Below are 16,117 nucleotides of genomic sequence, written 5' to 3' on the forward strand. Positions count from 1 at the left end.
TGATGAATTTTGCTACTTCATGCAAATTTCTTATAATGTCTTCCACCTCCACAGTGAGTTTTTGGATTCTGTCACAGATTTTGACACGAATTTCCTCTTTCTCATGGTCAGAGTTGTTGTCGGAGCTTGAAGAACTGCTAATATCTTCACAATGCCATTCCTTCATTGTAGTGCTTTCAGCTCCTCTATCAGTTCCCAACTCTTCAATCATGCCTTGTACTGCATCCAACATGGTCTCAGGTATGCCAGGCTTTGACTGATCTATCTCAGTAGATTGAGCTGGTATCCTTTGAATGACTCGTGCTTCAAAACTCTCTAGCTGCTGTGGCAGCTTCTTGGCTAAATCCTCTATGATCTTTGCCGCTAGTTCTCTCTGCTCCTGCCATTCATCAACCATGTTTTCTTTACCCTTGGCCTTCCATACCTCTCTCTGTTGAGCCCATTTACTGCTTTCAGTAGTGACTGGTTTTTCAAGAATCTCAGGGATTTCCTCAATCACTACTCCTTTGCTTTGTGTAACTGCTCGTACTGGGATTGGCTTTGGTACCTTCGCTTCAGTAGCCGCAGTCCCAGGTGTTTCTGGACATTGAGCCGCGAAATGCCCATACTTTCCACAAGTATAGCAATTCAGACTCTGGCTCTAGAAATTACCACGCCCCCGGCCTCGGCCAGTACCTTCTTGGATCAGCTGCGCCCTGGACAAGTACCACTGGTATCTGGTTTCTCCTCTTGAGAAGTGTTGGCAGTTTCCACTCTTACTGGTTCGGCATTGGTAAATGCCACCACTGACAAGTCTTTGCCCTTTTTGAAATGATGAATCTTAATGCCACAGTTATTCCATAAATGGCCATAGGCCTTACAATAAGTACAGTGTGGGCACTCATTGGAAACATGGTCCTTAGATTTACATTTTGAACACCAAGTCTCCATTCTTCTCACCGATTGTCTGGACTGGCTAATCTCAGCAATTTGCCTAGCCATCTCTTCAATCTTCCTAGCCCAAGACCCCTTTTTAGGCTTAGGCTTATCCTTGGTCTTCTTATCGGAGCTACTCTCAGAACTACTGGAAACTCCGCTTGAATCAGAGTCATCAGTAGAAGGACTGCTACTACTGGACCTCCTCTTCTTATGACCCTTTTCCTTCTTAGCTTGTTTTCCATCTTTAGGGCTCGTTGCACCAAATTATTGAATTTCTTCGTCGGTGCTGGCACCTCCTGCACCCTAAGCTTCTTGCTGCAAAAGCCATTCAAGAACCATGCTCGCAGTCGCTTTTTTGATGGTGATTCCTGCAGCTGCCTTGTCAGCTCCTTGATTTTCTCAACATAGCTTCGGATTGACAATTTTCTCTTCTTAATTTTATCCAGTTCACAAAGAATATCCTCATCACCTCTGTTGTTGGAATATTCCAGTCTGAAGGCTTTAAGTAGTTTATTATAGGATCTGAGCTGGCAAGCCAGGTAATGGTAGTACCACTTCCTCGCTGCCTCCTTCAGCTTTTGCAGAAAGTATTCACCCCAGTCATCCTCATCAATATTTTTCTGCTCTGCATACTGCTCAAAATCTTGGATGTGAACATCCGGATCATCCTTCTTGCCCCCTTTGAACATAGGAAACGAGATTTTCAACGAGGATGTGTAATCATCTCAATCACCGTTGGTTCTTCCTCTTCTCATCTTGGAGTCTGGACGCCTCTTTGGGGTTTTCTTACAATTGTCTGTATTTGCATCCCAATTAATATCGTCCTTTCTCTCAGTTTTTGTTTCCTCCTTGGCTTGTCTACTAGAAGTATGGTGACTTCCTTTACTGCCTTTGGCGCCCTCGTCCCCCTGCATGGACCAAGAACTTTTAGCCTTGTGTACTTCTCTTTATTCCCTTTTGCGTATGGACTGATTAGAATGCTATGAGTCCTGCGCCTCATCAGCCTGACTGTGCTCCTCTTGAGCCTCAGTGTCAGTCACTAGCTCATGGTAAAAGTCTCTTTTTGACTCCTCAGGAATAGGGTCAACACGGTAGGATGGTTTCCGGCCACGACTGGTTTTGGGTGCCATTACTGCAGCTGAAAAACTTCAAACTGGGAGAGGAGTTTTCTAGTCAACGAGCAACAGCTCTAGCCACCGTGATCGCCAAAATGGAATTGGAGATGATCTCTTTAGATAGCTGAATTCCAGTGTTAGAAGTTTACAGCTACTGGTGATGTGTTAGTTCAAACAGTAGACTGGACAAGGAAATAGAAATGGAAATGGAATACGTCTACTAAAATGAGAAACAGACTGAAGTACTAAGAATGATGTTCAGATTCAGATTCAGATTCAGACTAAAAAAGAATGAGTACAAAGTATGTATGACTGGAGTATATAGTACTACTGTATTTAGGATTACAAATGAAAGATTACAAATCAAGAACAGCTCAGGAGTTAAGGATTATGAATCAAAAGCTAAGTAGATGTGCAGCCGACAAATGCCACCCGATTAATGCCAACCCAATTACAATGTAATGGGTCCTATTTATATGCCTTGGAAATTACTGTGGTAACTATCGTGGTAATTACTGACTGATCCACTATTCGTCCCACAGGAGCCGGTTCCCACCCAGTGAGACTGTCTCAGCCATCTACACTAAGCATTTAGATGCATTCTAGGTAGAAACCGACCAAGTCAAAAACTCATTGTTGTTAATAATTGTGATTTTTTCACTTGACCTAAAGTGAGATTTGATGCCATAAGCGTGTGTGCTTAGGTTTTATATACATGTCCTAAAGGTTTTGTAATGTTTGGATGTCATTTGATGCTATCACAATTATGATTTTTTTGCCGATTAGTGACTAGCTTTTGGTGACTTCGGTCATTTGAGTGTAGCTTGAGTTAGATGCGAGTTGTTTGTTGTTTTCCAAGAGATTGGAACCCCCTTGTAGCCTCTATGCACTAGTTGAGTCAGCTTCGTTGCATGGATTGACAAATATGTTCGTGATTCTCACTATGTGTACAATAAGATAGGAGTGAGGTTAGAAACCCATCCCACAGTTTGGTACATTGAATGCCTACAGTAGTTAATGGTGTGTATAGAAGTAACTTTACATGTACAAGTGAATTATGGCAACAAAGGGTAATAGGCAGAGGTAAAGGGGAGAGAGAGGGAGAACGGGTGTGTGTGTGTTGTAATGGTATTTAATTGTGATTCTTTAACAACTATTTCTTGTAGATAGATGGAAAGTAATATGAACCATTGGATTATTTAATGATAGATACATAGTTTGTGGAAAACTCTTTATGTTATTTTATGTCCAAGTGGACAATTTCATTCATTTTTTGAGCATTGGCTACTATCTATAAATAAATATGTGCAAGAGGTAAATTCTCACTCTTGTAGAAGGGGAGATTGTACCCAATGCTCTATGTATCTCTTCTTCTCTTCTCTGACCTCTACTTGCCGTGTGCATGTGTAGCACTCTACTCTAGGAGGTGTGCATGTTGTGTGCTCTTTTTCTACCTCATGATTTGTATGTGTGCTTTGATGATTATTGTGTACATACAATTGCATTGTAAGAATAGGATTACAAAGGCATGTAAGCTCAATTTTTCTATTTTGCATACATGTTTGTGTTTGTATTGTAAGGATTAGATTACAAGGTATGTAAGCTCAATTTTGGTATTTTTCATACATGTTTGTGTTCTGGCAAGGCGTTGCATTTCCATCTGTAGCACTCGTATCAGAGATTTAGGCTATGTGCCGATGACTACAAATCTTGAATATGATGAAAGCTAAGTTCTTTTCTCTTGCTTGTTTTTGTTATTTATTACCTTAAGGGATTAAATTTATATGGAGACTAATTTAAACACATAAATTAGCCAGCATCTTTTTAAAATGATTAGAGTACCTTTCTTATTATGAATGAATGGAAATTATTGGTAATGATGTTAATCAAGCATAATAAAAAAGCTTTTTGTTCAACTATCACAATATTTAGAGCATTACCATTTGGGCAAAAATAATTGGGCTGGTTAAATCCAAAATTTGAGAGGTTATTATACTACTTTGATAGAGGTACTTAGAGAAAGGAGCATGTATATAAACATGATTAGGGTTCAAAAGAGTAAAGGAGAAACCATCCCAATAGACCTCATAGATCTAGGCAATGAGTATTGTACTCAAGATCTTTTGCACTATATAAAAAGAGTAAAACAAATCTATTATTCAAGGACACGTTGAATGATTCTTGTACTCAAGCATGTTGAGAAAGGGATATGAATTATTACTCTACCACACATGAAGGGATTCAAGTAGAAGAGGAGGGATTTTCTAAGGTCATGAAAAACCACCCTAGAAAGCCCTCAAAAAACCCATATAGAAAAAAATGTTGAGTCCTTGTGGCACAAGTGGATGAGCAATAAGTTGATGAAGGTTGATGGTAGCAAATGGGACATCAATATGCAAAAGTAGATCTTTTGAGAAGGGGCTTCCTTATACAACGTGGAAAAATATTTTGTGGACCTCAAAAGGCTTCAACAAGTTATGCTTCAATTCTATAAGCTATCTCTAGAAGGTAATGTGCCTTAGTTTTTCATTTTGTTTATATTCTTGTAAAGATGGACTGTGATGGCTAAGGTGTTTCCCTTAGATGTTATGCGTCTATTGATACAAAGGTTGATTTTGTGTTAGAAATTGATGTGTAAGATAGTCAGAGGTCAAAGTCTCGAGAGGCTAAACATTACCATAATGAATGAAGCTCTATTGCAAACAAGACAAAGGGATTCAATCTAGTTGGGTGCTATTGAGATGCCCAAAGAGACCAAGGGGGTACTTTCATGGACTTTTTAGAGAGCTCCATAGATTAAAAAGGTAATACAGTCCCAACTTATGGGTGAGAAGTTGGAGGTTGAAGGTTTGGGTAGCTTCAATACGGAGTGTCACTTGGGTGGGGAAATTGAAGACCATAAAGTTTTTCTTATTGTTGGGGGTGTCCATCATAGCATAGCTCCAATGACCCAACATATAAAAGTAAATCCAGAGTAACAAGCTACCCGGTTAGGGCATGGAAGCACTCACACATGATTAGTGAGCTAATCATTAAGTGAGAGTTAACACAAATGGTTAACTCTATGAAGTGAGATTCTTGGCCTATAAAGGAGCCAAGCCACAAGATTTGAAATCTCCACTTCCACTTCTCCACACCTAAATCAACTAAATCACACACACTAACAATACTAATGACATACAACATCACTAATCCCATCATGCTACACACTAATTTTAGAAGCGCACACACATATATATTTCAAGCATTCATGCTCTAATCAAACCTACTTGCACACACAAAGAAGAAAGTGCAATCACAAAAGAATAGAGAGAAATTAACGACTAACTAGTTAAGACCTAGTTAATTAAGGCATCAAAGATAATCAAAAGAGAGCATAGTGAAAGAAAATTAAGAGTATTGATTAGTATGAATCGAGTCATATGAGCAAGGAGAATCCCAAGGACTCCATAGCCACACACCACATGAGCTCTTGCTAGAGGTGCTCTCAACAAATGAGGCTAAGAACCCTAATTCCATTTACACGCTGTTGTATATAACTCACATAAAAAATGTGCAATGTCAAAGCACCGAAGGCCTTTAGGGCTCCACACTTACTATATCTACAACCTAGGAACAGTAACAAACATATCCTTTACATCTTGTATCTCTCATTGAGCCTGTACTTAACCATAAATGTTACAACTTGAATTAAATCAAGAAATTACAATACATGGCCATATTGGAAAAGTTCGTAAGTCCAATCTTTAGTGCTCCTTTGCATCCATCCTTGCTGTGTAGCCGCTAGGCTTGGTACTTTAGCAAATCTTGTTAACTAATGTTTACTTGATTAATATTCCACCCTTCCAATTTCAGTGCCTGTCATCAGGCACTATTGAGAAGTGCATGTGGAGGCCAGAAGGTTGTTAATTGGTTATTGATGGGCTATATTGTCTTCATTGGTCAATAAAGTTAATGATGAGGTTTCTTCTGCTATAGAATCTTGAATGTTCTAACTTGTCTCTAGTGTGAGATGGTGATGTTGCATTGTCTTTGTAGCAACAAAATGGCGAGTATATAGGATAAGTAGAGAAGTGAGGATCTGAATTAGGGTCTAATACCTGGATAACCAATTTTAATGTACGTCTTTGAGTACTCTTTAGAAGTTTCTGTGGAGGCCAAAAGGTTGTTGATTGGTTGTGAATGGGCTATATTGTCTTCATTGGTCGCTGAAGTTGTTAATGAGGCTTATTCTGCTTCAGCATCTTGAATGTCCAACCTTCTCTTTAGTGTGAGATGATGATGTTGCATTGTCTATTCTAGCAGCATAATGTCAAGGTTTGCTCATTATTTAGTGATAGTATATAGGAGAAGTAGATACGTGAGGATCTAAATGAGGGTCTAATACCTAGATAACCAAAGGGAAAAAACACATTGGAAAAATAGTACATTTGGGATATATGCATTATTGGAGTACTTATTAGCATGGAAATATTAATAAAAGTGCTTAAGGGATTATTTACTGATGGATATATAAATAAGATGGCATCAATTATGAGTTAGGAATGCCTATTGTAGTCCACTAAAGGTGCATAGGTGGAAGCAAAAAAGACTTTCTAATGCATATATCCAATGATGAGACATTCTATAAGCATGCACAATAATGAATGAAAAACAATTATGTTGTGCAAGAAAGATTTTTGAGGGGTGCCTCACAAAGAAAGTGTAGCTATAAAAGCATATAACATGGATTTTCAAGGTGGCACCCCCTTTAGGAAGGATTTTTCTATTGAGCATATAAGTTCTCATCTTACTGTGCATTGTGTGTTTGTAGGACTCGATGCACTCCACCATTATTAAGTTGATAGACTTTTGCTCTTATGATCATCTCTTCTAGCATGAATGACATGACTTCGATAGGCTCAAATCTTCCAACTTGAGCAGAAGCCTAGTAACTACGACTCTTAGCATAAAGTTTATCAAGACTTGAAGCTTTGGCACTAATGCTTTGCTCATTTTGTGTCTCAGTCACCCCCGACTGTGACTATGCCAATGAGTGCTTTTTTCACCTTGGCGACTTGAATTTTTACACTCTTGTGCTTAATACAAACACGTCTTTAGGTATCAGTAAGCTTGAATCTTCAAAGAGTGGATTATTGAAGGACCAAGTTATCATCAAATATTTCTTCTACCATACATGTTTAATCATCTTTGAATATGTATTTATGTTGGTTGAGTTGTCCTTCTTTGGCTATCAAGACTCCATTGTCCGTTTGATTTTTGAGTTAGGCCTGTTGAAAGGAGCCTTTGCCCTGTTGTAGGCCTCTATTGTTTTTCAGCATTTAAATTTTGATGAGGAGTATTGGAGCACTTAAGAATCCAAATCCTTTTATTACCTTTGTTGCTACTTTAGTGACTTTGTCTGGCATAAGGTTGTGTTGAGCTCTTGAGATCTTCATGCAACTTTCTCTAAGTACCGTTGTCCTTTAGTTGACTCGTATCCAAATTGTTGTTCTTGTGTATACGCAAGAAGAAGATTTTTTGGAATCGACCTTCGGTTTGTATCTTCTTGAGGTTTATGGTAGTCTTTAGCAAGAATTTGGTGTTGTTCTTTTGTACAATATCTTCTTAGGTATCTAGGAATGTGGTTGAGGTTGATACCTACTTGGCCTTCTACCTTGGGAGGGTCTTGATTTCAGTTTATATGTTGTGATCTTTGGTTTTGGTACCCATACCTGTCTATTACCTCTATAGTCCTCAAGCTCTTCCAAATTGTACCATGAAGTAGACCATCCCACGTGTTGGTCTCTCTATATTGATCTTTCGTCTTCAGTCCATATGGGGTCACTGACTTTTCTTTGACTACTCGAGACAAACACTTTCTTACTTTTCTCATGCCTTAATGAGTAATTGTGCTGATATACCTTTGTTTCCTTGGGTTGTTCCATAGATTTTTTGTTTGGGCTAGACAAATGATTAAAACATGTATAGGCTAGCATTGCTTGAGGGAAAAGATCCATCAATGTTCTTTGATATAGAGTTGCTACCCGCTTGTCATGTTGAAACATCAAACAAAAAATTTACAACATCAAAAAATGGGTATAGTATAGAAGACCAAAAGAACATTACACTGACACTAGATAAAGACAAAAGAGCTAATGGCATATATATTCATCGATTAGAATGAGAAAACATAAGAGCATACATCATGTTCATCCATCACCTATCTTTATAGATTTCCAATCCACATGCTGATACAAATAGTTAGCATCATATCCACTTAGAACACACACCCCCTCGGTATCCAAATAAGATTCCTCCGGCCTAACATTTGGCACACATGGAGGACCTAATTCCACAATAATACCATTTTTTGTTTCTATCAAAGGAATCTAAAGGGAGAATGAAAAGGGGGGGTGGTTTGGGGTATATATATGGCCTGAACTAGGAAAAAGGTTGATAGCTAGGGTAATGTCATCGGAGCAAAGTCAATGCCTCTGTCCACCATGGAGGAGCTGCACGATTGAACAGGCTAAAGGGATTTACACATTGATTCAAGAAAAATGCGGTGCATTGAAAGAGGTTCTTATACTTGGTAGCACTATGCTTCTGTGTTGCCACTTCCTTCTGCAACTCCTCCTCCTCCTCGTAGTTGAGTAACAATTGAGTTTTGAGGTTGTCCAGCTCTATCTCCACTTCTCGAATGGCCATCATAACATTTTTCAATCGGTTATTAGAGTTTGCAAGACCATCATTCATAGGGCTTGAAAAAACAATCTGTCGGGGGGATGGGATATATTCATCAGCCTTTCTCTTACCCCAATCAATCATGCCAAATGTCCCACCTAGATGACCCTCTAGTGCATGCACCCTCAAAGCTGTCAAGAAGGGCTTGAGTGCGGCTTGCCATTTCTAAATTTTTCCTTCCTAGTGAACTTATATATCCTTGTTCAAAAGTGAAACTACTGCATCCAAATCGTCCTCCATCAATTGCAATAGTTTTAAGCTCACCTTTTGATATGCCATTTTTAGAGAATAGTGCATCGTTTATGCCGAGCCAGCTCCTTGAAGATGCTTCATGCAAATTCCAATTGCCGCTCCTCAGCCAAGTGGTTACCTTTGTTTCCTTGTAAACTTGACTCTGGGCTTTGTCTCCTCTCTGCTCTGCAAAAAATGCTTGCATTTTAGCGTAGTGCAACCACCCTTCCAATTCAGAAATTCTCTCAATTAAGGACCGATTTTGAGTTGTTAGCTTAAAATCTACTACTGGGCCGGAATGACCTACAACTTCTACCTTTGCTCTTACAAGTGTAGATCTACTTGATACATAAGTTGAAGACAATCAGTAACATGTTGCTCTTATAGCTCATATCTTGTCTGCACCCAAGGATACTCTATACCACTACCACAACCCAAAGGCAAGTGTCACAATTTTGAGATGTAGTTTCTCTAGTATTTGGTGCATTTCCTTGACGTCATGTTGCTTCCCCAAATGCTTCTTGGGTAGAAACCATGATGGTAGAGGTTTTCACACATTTGGTTGTAGCTGGCACTATCACCGAAGGAGTTGATATTGGCACAAAGACATGTACTGACACCATGTTGGCTCACACCTATAATCTGATCAGTACATTTGAGAGTAGACTGACTTGCCAATAATTCTTGTAGACTTCTCTCTAGCATTTCTTGTTTCCATTTTTTTACGAGGGCCTACCTCGCTCCATCCTTTGCATTGGACAATACCACCGTCTTGGAGATTGTTGGTACTAAAACAACAATAATTGTGATAGCAACAAAACCAAAAGCAATGTGCCAGAAGCTCAAGCCAATTGGACTCACCCTGTCCCGAAGTGTTAGCAGGTGACCGCACTGGACGTCTATAGACGTCTATAGAATAGCTATTTGGCATTAACATACTTATATGAATGCTCAGGGAAGTGACTTGGATTGGGCACACAGACTCTTTAAGGGTGTCAACCTCAAGAAGTGAACCTTACAACCAAACATAGCAATCTCTATAAGAAAATCACCAGCTCATTGATCGAAAAAAATTATATGTCCTTACTCACCGCTCTAGGTCATCATGACATTTCAATGACTAAACAGATTTAAATAGCCACAAAACTTTAAGGGAAGCTATATTAGGTCTAAGGGACGTGTCTACAAAGTCTGGCAGCCTTTCAAAAAGGTACCAAAATCGCGATCCATCATTTACGAGGTCATGAAACCTACAATAAAAGCATTTGAACCATTCATCCAAGTCCAACGAATCATTGTATACTAAAACATTTATTCTTAATTTTTCCACATTTTAGTTAGATCTAGAGCCTTTATCAACACTGTTGGGATGGTTTTTAAGGAAAGTAATGAGTCTTTGCCAAGTGTTTTTTGTTGCCTCATTATCACCTAGAAGAGACAACCCCTTAATTTAACCTCTTGTAGCACTTGCCTCCTACATGGAAACCAAGGGATGAGAGCTCATTGCAAATAATAGTGGGCTGCTAGGAAACCCTTTTTATTCTATCATTGCACAACACCTTTTAATGGTGCCTACTCCTACCGTGTGTATCTGTTGACATAGGCAAGTTCCAAACCTAGTGATGTCATGACATTTACGTACAACCAAGATATTGAGTCGTACGCTTCATCTAAGTCAAGTTGTACAGGGATACATTCTTGATCGATGAGGTTTGCATACTTGATGATTGTAGTCAAAATCTGATCATATATTGAGCTTCTTTTGATAAAGTTGTGTTGGTGTGGGGTAATAATTTTGTCAAGGAAGATTTTCCAAAATACCCCTCAAATTTCCAAAACTTCCAATCCATCCCCAATATTTTGTCTCATGAATTCCCAAAATTGCCAACATACCCCTGGTTATGAGATTAAATTTCTCCAAAGGTAAATGTTTTTGTAGCTTTTCAAAAGAAGATCGATTGTTTATTGATACAAGATGCTAAAACTAGAACTTGAGTTGGTTATGTAGGCTTTGGAGATGAATTGCTTCATTATTTTTAGACATACTTGCCTTTTTTTGCAAAGCAATTTGTGACAAATTACATGCTAAGCACTCAAAAATGGATCTCAATTGCCAAAAAGGATTTAAGATTAGAAAATCTTGAACAATCCAACCAAAACAAATACAAGGGTATTTTTTGAATTTTTTAAATTTGAGGGGTATTTTGGTAATTTTCCCTTTATCAAAGTGAAGAGGAAGCTCTTGGGGGTCACTATATGTTAAACCTATATATTGCATACATTTAACGACTATTTACAAATCACTTTAGTTGTAAATTTATCACCAATAAAAGGGTCATGTTTCATATTCAATCTGTAAACTTTTCTTGAGATCGTTTTTTCAACACTCTTCTATATGTGAAAAGGTGAGAAATTATAGAAAAAAATATTCCCTACTATTGAACCCATGAGAGAAATCCTTAGGGTAGTATCTTTGGCAATGACTTTATATGCTACTGTCATTGTTGTGATAGGCTATTAGTGTTTCACATGAAGGTAACAAAATAGCTTGACAATAGGTTTGACGAGACTTCTTTTCATGCTTGAATCTAGCTCCCCCTCATCTAATTGCGATTATTTACTACCTACTGAGAAATTTTTGCAACATTTTGCCAAAATGTTGATACCAACTGGTTAAGCAACTCCACTTATGCTCCCTAGCCAAATTTCACCAACTTTGGATAATTATTGCTCCATTTGTCAACAGTTTTCTGTCCGAAGACTGGCTTTCACATTTTGCCCAATTTTCACATTATAGATCCAAATCTTACCAAATTTGATATAGCATGATAAAACTGGTGGTATGTTTAGTTGATCAAAAAAGTTGAAAAATAGGCCAAAAGTAAATAATCATGACGATTATTTACTTCTAATAAATTTTTGCATATTTTTTGTCATTTGAGCATATACACTTGTTTAACACTTCAATCTAAGCCCCTGAGTCAAGTTTCACTAAGTTTAAGATTTACCAAGCAACACTCAAGTTCTCAACAATCAGTACAGATTTTAGCTTTTCTCAAGGTTTTGGTCTGTTTTATGATCCAAATCCCATGAGCCTTTACAAAAGTTGTTTGGAATCATGCATAGAGTCTTTGGTATCAGCCTTGGTCAATCTTGAGCTAAAAGTAAATAATCATGATTATTTACTTTTGGCCTAGAATGAACACTTTTTGAATTTTTTTCACTGGAGAGTCTTTTTATGGATTATTTTAAGTCTCTGAGTCAAGTCAAAACTTAATTTGTTCAAGAATCTCAAGAAATAGTAAATAATCTGAGTTTTTGCAAAATCTTGAAAATTTACATCAGTTGCATCCTTAAGCTTACCCACTAGTTTATACAACTTTTAGAGCGTTATCTCCAACCGGATTCAGTGGTTAACAGTATTTTGGTGCTGTTTCAAACCATAGAACTGAATTTTTGCAACTTCGCATAAACAACTCACACTTGATTCTTTTGGAGTGAGCAATGCTTTGAGAATCCCACGTCGGATTCTAATTACCCTACTCCTAGTTCTACTGTAGAGGTGTCCACAAACACTTGTTTTCTTGTTTTTTATGGTTTATTGAGCCTTGATCTTCAGACTTGTCTTGTCCACCAATCATTCTCACAATCCTAATCTAATCCAACAATCCTACAAGGTACTAAGCAAGTACAATCTACTTCCAAGCTACCTCTGCACAACAAAAGACAACAATCTTAAGCTATGTGGTTTTATTAAAGAAAAATTTTAATTCTAGGTGAACCTAGAGGAAGTTAAAGGACAACTACACAAAACTCTCATGGTTTTCCCTAGTTTAGGTCTATTCGTTCCCCGGCAGCGGTGCCAAATGTGGGACGGGTTTCTAACCTCACTCCTAATTTATTGCAGATATAGAGAGAACCGCAAGCGTAATTGGCAATCCATGGGACAAAGCTGACTCAACTAGTGCATAGAGGCTACAAGAGGGTGCCAATATCTTAGAAGACAAAAAACAACTCGCATCTAACTCAAGCTACACTCAAATGACCGAAGTCACCACAAGCTAGTCACTAATTGGCAAAGAAATCATAACCGTTATAGCATCAAATTACATCCAAACGTTGTGAAACTTCTAGGACATGTATAGGACCTAAGCACACATGCTCATGGTCTCAAATCTCACTTAAAGTCAAGTAAAAAAATCACAATTATTAACAGCAGTGACTTTTTGACCTAGTCGTTTTCGACCCAGAATGCATCTAAATGCTTAGCAATGGTGCCCCAATACCCCGCCTATGCTTACTTTGTTATTTTCTAGCTTAAATTCCTACTTATGATGAAATTAGGCCACGGGTCAGCGATGCCAAAAGCTATGGATTACCATGAAATGTTTATGTCAACGCGTAGAGATCTTACCTATGGTTGCAATGCAATAGATGGCACTACGATGTGACAATTGAGAAGGGAGTATGAAGCGCAAGAAGGATAGAAGTGTGCGCTGTTAGCTCACACTGTATTTCTATTATCCAAAAACTTCTATTAACTTACAAGAAAGGGCCTTTATATCATTGCCAAGGTTTCTTTTGTCAAAACTAATAATCTAGAGCTCTAGCTAAAGATAGATTGATACAATCTAGAAGCTTGTAGCCCCAGCTCATCCATTACACTATCCATCTGGAAAATAGGAGTTACAATATTCTCAATTTATCAAAATAATAAGTTTCTTTACAAAAAGATCTTAAAAATGTTATCCGAGTTAGCTTGCTGCTAACACAAACACACAAAATTTAGGAGACATATTTGTTGTCCAGTCTTGCAAATAACTAGAGTGAAGGGAAAACATGCTACCTTTGTATAGGCCTTGGCTTTGGTTGTCTCATCCCCATGGGCCTTTCCTTGGTGGACTATGTTACAACCACAAGGGTGGCAGCAAGCACAACCCTATTTTCAAGAAATTCATCATCTACATTCTCTTGAGCCTCTTCCTTGGTGGACAATATCACAAGAACAAGGGTATCAATATGCATGACCCTTTTTTCAACTAATGCACGAGTAGAAACTAGTGGGCCTCTTTGTTTGGAGCATAACTTCAAGGTTGAGGATGAAATTTTTTGTTATAGTGGCGATTCTACCATAGCCACCGGTCTTGAACCCTCTGTAGCTAACTCGTTCAAAGTTGATTTTGAGACTTTGCCGCATAATGATCTTCTTCAATATTTTGGCTAGTTGCAAATTACAATGATCATACCTAGGCCTTATGTTGAAGGCCCTATAGGTTGTAACCATAAAGATCTCTTCAAAATATTGCAAACTGAAAGTAATCAAAGTGCATCACAAAGGAGCTCTAAGATTTTTTGATGTGTATTACTATTGGGTATCTTTCCTTTTTTGGCTTTGCACTTAGCATATTTCATAGCTTCATGGCACTTTGAATCCTAGTGGGCACTTCTTAGATTGGGGACAAAACTTTTGACCACCCTGACTGCCATGACCTCTATCCAGGACACCTCGCTAGTGGTATTGTGGTTGTGAATTAGGCTGAATCAAATATGTTTGTTGAAAAGGTTTTTTTTTGGTATTACAGAAGGTGAAGGCTAATGCTACTAGGGCTACTTCCATGCATGTGGGTTGTGGGTATCATATCACCAATTGGTAGTCATGTGGTTCTTCATGTGAGATGTGTCACATCATAGTTGATTTAGGACATACTCCTGTATGGGGTGACTTGGATTACAAAATTTGCTACACTAGATTTTGGATAATTCATTCTTGATGAGGGGTTTTTTTCCATTGAAATGCCTCCCCTTTGGGGCTTTTTTTATTTTGAAGGAGTATCATCTTCATCATCCATATTTTCATCATCATCTTCATCAAATCTCAAATTATCATATATGTCAGTGTCCTTCTTTTAGGATTTCCTCTTATTCAAGTGCCCAAAGTTGCTCCGCAATCACAATGCTATTCATTAATTTATACAAGTCATTGCTCTCCAGATCTATGGCAAGAAGTGAAGTTCTCAGGCTTTTTTGCAACCCATGAACAAAATATGAATTTGACACTTTATTCGCAGGGTGAAGAAAATCATCAAACCATTGTAGTATCATTCAAAATGTGCGGTATGTGTTTTGACATCCTTTGTTTTTTGTTTCAAATTTTGCAATTTCTCTAGAATTTCCAAAGATATTGTCTGTTTGGGCCACTTCAAGAAAGTTCCTTCAAATTTTTGTAGGTAGTGAAATGATCCATTGGATACTCGGCCCAAATGTGTGATAGCCTTGATGTACCTAGTAGACTCAAAGACTACTTGCTGGTGAGTTGCTAAGGAATCTTAAACCAAATGTGCATTTCTTTTTTCAAAATATTTCACATGAGAGTGGGGATCATGTCCCCACTTCATGTAGAATTTGTTGTATCTGAAACCCTGGCCCGTCATTGTTCAAACATGAGGTAGTCGCCTAGTGAATGGGGAGTGAATGCAAGAGGGGGAATCATGTGTTTTGATGGGATTTTTGATATCGTAATATAGTAAAAACTATAATGGAGTTTAGAGACTCAATTAAATTTGCATACTCCTCACTAGAAGCTAAGGGCACCACAAAAATCAGTATACATTGATCTCAAATAAAGCATGCCATTGGCACAACCTAAGAAGGACCCTCTAGTAATATTGATGCCTGCAATACACCCTATTTCACCCATTATGTACAATGAGGATGGGGTAGTGTGGAGAAGTAGGACCTTGAGAACATGTTTGCATGCATTGTTGTGGGACCATGAAACTTCATCATCAACATAGATAAATAACTATATGGGTAACTTCATCAACAAGAAGCAATACAACTCTCTCTCTCTCTCTCTCTCTCTCTCACACACACACACACACACACACACAAAACGACACATAGGATATCAGTTACAACTAGACATTCTTGAAAAGTTACACTTGTCTACATGCAGCATCTAAAATCTCTCAAGTTAGACTGAAAAATAGTTTATAGATCTTAACAATAACACATGGGTATGTAGCTATATCTTACCACTAGTTCCAAGGACCTAAGATGGTCGGGGGAGGGGGGGGGGAGGCAAGATTCCAAGAGTAACTATTATTTTAGCCCATGATCAAGTGCAA

Source organism: Adiantum capillus-veneris, chromosome 12 (genome assembly GCF_014529385.1).
Source record: "Adiantum capillus-veneris isolate H3 chromosome 12, ASM1452938v2, whole genome shotgun sequence".
Lineage (NCBI taxonomy): Eukaryota > Viridiplantae > Streptophyta > Polypodiopsida > Polypodiales > Pteridaceae > Adiantum > Adiantum capillus-veneris.